This window comes from Rhipicephalus microplus, unplaced genomic scaffold (genome assembly GCF_043290135.1).
Source record: "Rhipicephalus microplus isolate Deutch F79 unplaced genomic scaffold, USDA_Rmic scaffold_325, whole genome shotgun sequence".
NCBI lineage: Eukaryota > Metazoa > Arthropoda > Arachnida > Ixodida > Ixodidae > Rhipicephalus > Rhipicephalus microplus.
In genome coordinates, this window is record NW_027464893.1 from 86,653 (window position 1) to 95,000 (window position 8,348).

At 59.0% G+C, this 8,348-nt stretch overlaps 1 non-coding gene across 1 annotated transcript; it reads left to right on the top strand.

Annotated features, from left to right (window-relative positions):
• Positions 1–5,320: 5,320 nt before the first annotated feature.
• LOC142793721 (small subunit ribosomal RNA) lies at positions 5,321–7,135 on the top strand. The gene has a single exon (XR_012891773.1). It is a non-coding gene; the product is annotated as a small subunit ribosomal RNA (ribosomal RNA).
• The last annotated feature ends 1,213 nt before the right edge of the window (positions 7,136–8,348 follow it).

Genomic DNA, 8,348 nt, shown 5'->3' on the forward strand with positions numbered 1-8,348 from the left:
ACAGTCGCCTTTTGTGAGGATTGCAGACTTCTTGAGCGCGGGTGTTTTTTTTTTGTTGTTGTTGTTGTTTTATTACGCATTCGCTCCAGCAGACGCTGTTTAGACTTTTTGTTTCCTCTTTTATCCTGCGACGAGGTGACGAGGTTTATTCGGTGCCCCGCCGCCCCGGCTGAAGTGATTTTTCCTGTCCCGTGCCGCCCCGGCTGACGCGGTTGGGACTTCGCGTTTGTTCGGCCGCCACGGGTTTTGGCGCACTCGCTCGGTTGCTTGTTGTTGCCACTTGTTGCGAACCCAGGTTTCTTGAGCGAGCGCGGGCGTTTTTTCTTCCTTTCTTTCTTTGTTCTATGTGTTAGCGAATCGGCCTTTAATATCACACGAGGACTCACAACCAACAATTTTCAGTTTGAAGTGTAAAAAATCTGCAGGTGTTGACGTAACTGACTTGCCCCGTACCCTTGAGTACATCCATGAAGTTCTCGTAGTACTACTAAATCGCATTATTCCAAGTGGAGAAATTCCCATAAACTTGCAAACCTCTACACGAAAATCGGTGCGCGTGATAAAGTTGAAAATTATCGTCCGATATCAAATGTGCCTTCTATAACACAAATTCTAGGAAAAAAAAAAAAAACACTTGTTCGCCGTTTTCTGCGCCGTGACTGGCAGCACTCCGGCGAAGCGAAACGGGGTCGATTCGAGCACGATATCGGCGTCTTTCGACGTGCTCGCCGGCGACCGTCGCACGAGTACGTCGCACGAGCGCGTCTGCCGGGGCGCCGTTTGCGAAGCCGACGCAAAAGTGGGAACCGCCGCTCGGATGATCGCCGCTTTCGGCAGAGTGAGTGTTGGCACTCCGGGGAAGCGAAACAGCGTGAATGCGCCCACGAAATCGGCGTATTTTGAAGTGCCCGCCGGCGACCGTCGCACGAGTACGGTAAACCGCGTCAGCCGGGGCGTAGTTCGGGACGCCGACGAAAAAGTGGGAAGCGCAACTCGGATCTTCGCCGTTTTTGCAGGAGTGAGTGGCGGCCCTCCTGCGAGACCAAGAAGCATCGATTCGTGCACGAATTCGGCGCCTTTCGACGTGATCGCCGGCGACCGTCGCTCGAGTAGGGCAAACCGCGTCTGCCGGGGCGGGCTTCGGGACGCCGATGCGAAAGTGGGAAACGCTGCTCGGATGTTCGCCGTTTTTGGCCGAGTGAGTGCTGGCACTCGGGCGAAGCCAAACGGGGCCGATTACGGCACGATATCGGCGTCTTTCGACGTGCCCGGCGGCGACCGTCGCACGAGTACGGTAAACCGCGTCAGCCCGGGCGGAGTTCGGGACGCCGATGCGAAAGTGGAGAACGCCGCTCGGATCTTCGCCGTTTTTGGAGGAGTGAGTGGCGGCACTCCGGAGAAGCCAAGGAGCGCCAATTAGCGCACGATATCGGCGTCTTTCGACGCGCTCGCCGGCGACCGTCGAACGAGTAGGGCAAACCGCGTCTGCCGGGGCGGGGTTTACGACGCCGACGCAAAAGTGGGAACCGCCGCTCGGATGTTGGCCGTTTTTGGCAGAGTGAGTGCTGGCACACCGGCGACGCGAAAGAGCGCGAAAGCGCCCACGAAAGTGGCGTATTTGGACGTGCTTGACGGCGACCGCTGCAGGAGTACGAAAAACCACGTCAGCCGGGGCGAGCGACCCACGGCGGTCTGGGTGCTTATCGCTGCTATTATAGGGGCACCCCGGCAGACGCAGAAAAAAAAAATTTTTTTTCGACCTTCTTTTTTGCTGGTCGAGCTCGGGTAACCCAGGTCGCAATGGGAGCCGCGCACGAAAGCGGCGTCGCGAGACGCGTTCGCGGTCGCTAGTCGCACGAGCTCGGCAACCGCGTCAGCCGGCGCGGAGTTCGGGATGCCGACGGCTAAGTGGGTACCGCTGCTCGGATGTTCGCCGTTTTTGGCCGAGTGAGTGCTGGCACTCCGGCGAAGCGAAACGGGGCCGATTCGGGCACGATATCGGCGTATTTCGACGTGCTCGCCGGCGACCGTCGCACGAGTACGGCAAAGCGCGTCTGCCGGGGCGAGGTTTGCGATGCCGACGAAAAAGTGGGAAGCGCCGCTCGGATCTTCGCCGTTTTTGCAGGAGTGAGTGGCGGCCCTCCTGCGAGACCAAGAAGCATCGACTCGCGCACGATATCGGTGTCTTTCGACGTGCCCGCCGGCCACCGCCGCACGAGTACGGCAAACCGCGTATGCCGGGGCGGGGTTGGCGACGCCGACGCAAAAGTGGGAACCGCCACTAGGATGTTCGCCGTTTTTGGCAGAGTGAGTGCTGGCACACCGGCGACGCGAAAGAGCGCGAAAGCGCCCACGAAAGTGGCGTATTTGGACGTGCTTGACGGCGACCGCTGCAGGAGTACGAAAAACCACGTCAGCCGGGGCGAGCGACCCACGGCGGTCTGGGTGCTTATCGCTGCTATTATAGGGGCACCCCGGCAGACGCAGAAAAAAAAAATTTTTTTTCGACCTTCTTTTTTGCTGGTCGAGCTCGGGTAACCCAGGTCGCAATGGGAGCCGCGCACGAAAGCGGCGTCGCGAGACGCGTTCGCGGTCGCTAGTCGCACGAGCTCGGCAACCGCGTCAGCCGGCGCGGAGTTCGGGATGCCGACGGCTAAGTGGGTACCGCTGCTCGGATGTTCGCCGTTTTTGGCCGAGTGAGTGCTGGCACTCCGGCGAAGCGAAACGGGGCCGATTCGGGCACGATATCGGCGTATTTCGACGTGCTCGCCGGCGACCGTCGCACGAGTACGGCAAAGCGCGTCTGCCGGGGCGAGGTTTGCGATGCCGACGAAAAAGTGGGAAGCGCCGCTCGGATCTTCGCCGTTTTTGCAGGAGTGAGTGGCGGCCCTCCTGCGAGACCAAGAAGCATCGACTCGCGCACGATATCGGTGTCTTTCGACGTGCCCGCCGGCCACCGCCGCACGAGTACGGCAAACCGCGTATGCCGGGGCGGGGTTGGCGACGCCGACGCAAAAGTGGGAACCGCCACTAGGATGTTCGCCGTTTTTGGCAGAGTGAGTGCTGGCACTCCGGCGAAGCGAAAGAGCGCGAATGCGCCCACGAAAGTGGCGTGTTTGGACGTGCTTGACGACGACCACCGCAGGAAAACGAAAAACCACGTCAGCCGGGGCGAGCGACCCATGGCGGTCTGGGTGCTTATCGCTGCTATTATAGGGGCACCCCGGCAGACGCAAAAAAAAAAAAAATTTTTTTTCGACATTCTTTCTTGCTCGTCGACCTCGGGTGACCCAGGTCGCAGTGGGAGCCGCGCACGAAAGCGGCGTCGCGAGACGGCTTCGCGGTCGCTAGTCGCACGAGCTCGGCAACCGCGTCTGCCGGGGCGGAGTTCGGGACGCCGACGGCTAAGTGGGAACCGCCGCTCGGATGTTCGCCGTTTGTGGCCGAGTGAGTGCTGGCACTCCGGCGAAGCCAAACGGGGCCGATTCCGGCACGATATCGGCGTCTTTCTACGTGCTCGCCGGCGACCGTCGCACGAGTACGGCAAAGTGCGTCTGCCGGGGCGGGGTTTGCGACGCGTACGCAATAGTGAGAACCGTCGCTCGGATGTTCGTCGTCTTTCGCCGAGCCAGTGCTGGCACTCCGGCGAAGCCGAACGGAGCCGATTCGGGCACGATATCGGCGTCTTTCCACGTGCTCGCCGGCGACCGTCGCACGAGTACGGTAAACCGCGTCAGCCGGGGCGGAGTTCGGGACGCCGATGCGAAAGTGGGAAGCGCCGCTCGGATCTTCGCCGTTTTTGGAGGAGTCAGTGGCGGCACTCCGGTGAAGCCAAGGTGCGCCAATTCGCGCACGATATCGGCGTCTTTCGACGTGCCCGCCGGCCACCGTCGCACGAGTACGGCAAACCTCGTCTGCCGGGGCGGGGTTTGCGACGCCGACGCAAAAGTGGGAACCGCCGCTCGGATGTTCGCCGTTTTTGGCAGAGTGAGTGCTGGCACTCCGGCGAAGCGAAAGAGCGTGAATGCGCCCACGAAAGTAGCGTATTTGGACGTGCTTGACGGCGACCGCCGCAGGAGTACGAAAAACCACGTCAGCCGGGGCGAGCGACCCACGGCGGTCTGGGTGCTTATCGCTGCTATTATAGGGGCACCCCGGCAGACGCAGAAAGAAAAAAAAAAAAAATGGGGACATGGCGTGCGTCACCGTGCGGCTTCGCAGCGTTGCCGAAGTCGCCGAGCCCTTCGACTGAGCCGAACGGCGGACAGGGAACGTTGGTCGGCCGTTCTAACCTGTCGGTGCCACGCCGAGACGTCGTTAAGGAAAACCGCGTCGTGGGCCTCTACTACGCCGTCGAGTCGTTGTACGTTTGGTGTCCAGCGTGTCGGCGGCGAGTAGCGGACACGTCGTTCACGACTTCGGTCTTTCGCAGTCGACGCGAACTTGCGGAGAGTCGTGGTGCCTCACGTTTTCGGCAGAAACCGCGGCGGAATTTTCCCGTGCGTGCGCGCACGACCTCGGTGCTGTGCCGTCAGCGTAGTGTTGCACAAACTCGTGGCCTACCCAAGGTGCGGTACGTTTGCGGCCGTATCCTCGGTGGGAATTTCGTGAGTAGGGTCGCAAATTCTACGACCTCGGCGGGTTTGAGAGCGACGTAGACTTGTGGCACGCTCAACGTGCCACACGTTTCGGGGCACACCCGCGGTGAAATTTTCTCGAGTACGCTCGTATTAGTGCCCAAGGAGGTCTGGGTACTTATCGCTGCTATTATGTGGGGGTTCTCGTGAGCGGCGTACGCGAAAGCGACCGGGTGTCTGATATGCGGCGGGCTTCGGCCTCGTCAAGCGTGTCCTCGGGTCTGCTCCAGGGGAATCCACGGCAGTCGTCTGCAGCCTCATCCGCTTGATGCGTTAGGGGCTGGTTGTCGGACGGTGCCGTTTTACCACGATATCGAGGTGTGTTCCGTGTCGTCCTCGGGCGATTCAGATGCGAAAGCGCCGAAGACGCGGGCGTGACCCGTCGTCTGGCGGCTTTGCAGTCTCGGCTCCGTTGCTAGTTCCGGCCGGTCCACCGACAGTGCAGCGGGCTTGGGCAACCCGCACGGCGCGACCGAGTCGATGCAACGAAAAAGAGCGAGCATGAACGTGCTTCTTGCCGCACGGCTCCCACTCGTCTTTCGGGAAGGTTGTGCCGTAGCGAGCTCGAACGCCGTCATCTCGGAGTGCAAAATAAGCGTGTTGGGGCGCCTGAAGGTGGCCTCCGCCGCACACAGACTGCGTCCGGCCCGCCGAAGGCGAGGACGGACGCGCAGTCGAACGATTACCTGGTTGATCCTGCCAGTAATCATATGCTTGTCTCAAAGATTAAGCCATGCATGTCTAAGTACATGCCGAAATAAGGCGAAACCGCGAATGGCTCATTAAATCAGTTATGGTTCCTTAGATCGTTTCTTCCTACTTGGATAACTGTGGCAATTCTAGAGCTAATACATGCAGTGAGCCTGGAGCCCTTTGGGTAACGGGTGCTTTTATTAGACCAAGATCGATCGGGTTTCGGCCCGTATTGTGTGGTGACTCTGGATAACTTTGTGCTGATCGCATGGCCACGAGCCGGCGACGTTTCTTTCAAGTGTCTGCCTTATCAACTTTCGATGGTAGGTTACTTGCTTACCATGGTTGTTACGGGTAACGGAGAATCAGGGTTCGATTCCGGAGAGGGAGCCTGAGAAACGGCTACCACATCCAAGGAAGGCAGCAGGCGCGCAAATTACCCACTCCCGGCACGGGGAGGTAGTGACGAAAAATAACAATACGGGACTCTTTTGAGGCCCCGTAATTGAAATGAGTACACTCTAAATCCTTTAACGAGGATCAATTGGAGGGCAAGTCTGGTGCCAGCAGCCGCGGTAATTCCAGCTCCAATAGCGTATACTAAAGCTGCTGCGGTTAAAAAGCTCGTAGTTGGATCTCAGTTCCAGACGAGTAGTGCATCTACCCGATGCGACGGCTCGGACTGAACATCATGCCGGTTCTTTCTTGGTGCACTTCATTGTGTGCCTCGAGATGGCCGGTGCTTTTACTTTGAAAAAATTAGAGTGCTCAACGCAGGCGAGTCGCCTGAATAAACTTGCATGGAATAATAGAACAAGACCTCGTTTCTGTTCTGTTGGTTTTTGGAATACGAGGTAATGATTAAGAGGGACGGACGGGGGCATTCGTATTGCGGCGCTAGAGGTGAAATTCTTGGACCGTCGCAAGACGAACTACTGCGAAAGCATTTGCCAAGAATGTTTTCATTGATCAAGAACGAAAGTCAGAGGTTCGAAGGCGATCAGATACCGCCCTAGTTCTGACCATAAACGATGCCAACCAGCGATCCGCCTGAGTTACTCAAATGACTCGGCGGGCAGCTTCCGGGAAACCAAAGTATTTGGGTTCCGGGGGAAGTATGGTTGCAAAGCTGAAACTTAAAGGAATTGACGGAAGGGCACCACCAGGAGTGGAGCCTGCGGCTTAATTTGACTCAACACGGGAAAACTTACCCGGCCCGGACACTGGGAGGATTGACAGATTGAGAGCTCTTTCTTGATTCGGTGGATGGTGGTGCATGGCCGTTCTTAGTTGGTGGAGCGATTTGTCTGGTTAATTCCGATAACGAACGAGACTCTAGCCTATTAAATAGGTGCGGGGTTCCCAGCACCTTACAACCTTCTTAGAGGGACAAGCGGCTCCTAGCCGCACGAAACAGAGCAATAACAGGTCTGTGATGCCCTTAGATGTCCGGGGCCGCACGCGCGCTACACTGAAGGAAGCAGCGTGTCTTTATCCCTGTCTGAAAAGACTGGGTAACCCGTGGAACTTCTTTCGTGATTGGGATAGGGGCTTGCAATTGTTCCCCTTGAACGAGGAATTCCCAGTAAGCGCGAGTCATAAGCTCGCGTTGATTACGTCCCTGCCCTTTGTACACACCGCCCGTCGCTACTACCGATTGAATGATTTAGTGAGGTCTTCGGACCGATGTCCGGCGCGGCCTTTCGGTTGCGCCGGTCTGTTGGAAAGATGACCAAACTTGATCATTTAGAGGAAGTAAAAGTCGTAACAAGGTTTCCGTAGGTGAACCTGCGGAAGGATCATTAACGGATTGTGAAGGGTGAGCGCCTCAGCTGCGTCTGCGCCCGACACTTTCTGCCGCTGACCCCGTTTGGACGCGGGGTCGGCTTTTCCCCACGGGGCTGCCTGAATGTGGAGCGGCACCCCGTGACAAATTGTTGCGCCCAGCGGACGCCAACACCGCGACCTTGGACGGTCGGCCAGGTGGCGGACGCGGGTACAAACGGCGCAACGCACTCATAGGTCGGCTTTCGACCCGCCACTGCACCGTGGCTCGAAGCGCTCGAAATGCGCGACCCGACCGCTGCGGGACCGCCTAGTACTGTAAACAGGAGCGGCGGAGCGCGAACGGCGAGTCGTGGTTACGTCGGTAGAAGGCGAGGCTGCGCGTTCCCGAAACGCCAGCCGAGTGCCCTCCCGACCGTTCGAGCGTGCAAGAACGAGACCCGACAATCGCGCGGCGACTGCCAAGTACGAGAGGAACGGCACAAGCGTCGGCGGTCGGTCAAGGAACTGGCGATGTGACGGGTCCGCTGTGCACCAGTGCATACCGTCCCGCCGTCCGCGGCAAGCGCCTCCGCGTCCTCGGGTGACGGAGGCTGCCGGTCGGTTCTTGCAGGCGAGGGATCTCGCTGGCACCGGTTCGCGTTGACGCGCGGCCGGTCATGGCACGGCGATGCGACGGCCGAGGTGCGCAGTACTCGATGGAGGAACCGCACGCTCCGATGACCGTCCCGCCCTCCGCGGCGTATGCGTACCGACCGTAATGGTTGCAGCAGCGCCGGCCGGCTTTTGAATTCGCCACACGAAACACGGTGCGAGATCGCGGTTAGGGGAGCGTCGACGTTGCCAGGCGTTTTGCTTGCTGCCGAGGGAAAGGCGGCACGGCCACGTCGCGCTCGTCGCGATTAGCGGGTCTGCGCGCTTTGGGAAGGTGCCGCAACGACTTGCCGAAAGAGGAAGCACGGAAGAACGAGGGACTTGGACGTCCCGACAATTGAACGCACTTGCGGCCAGGCCCTTGCTGGCTTCGTTCTTCCGCCTTGAGTAGGCTCGTACGCGGCTCCGGCGCCGAAAGTGGTCCTTGGCACCGACTTCGGTGGACGTGGGAAGTGCCGCGCAAGTACGGCGCGCCTGGCTCCACCTGTTGGCTAAAGTAGGCAGCCGGATCGGCATTTTGGTGTGCGGTGGCAAACCGTGGATGCGAAAAAAGCTTGTGCGATTTCGTGGAACAAAAAG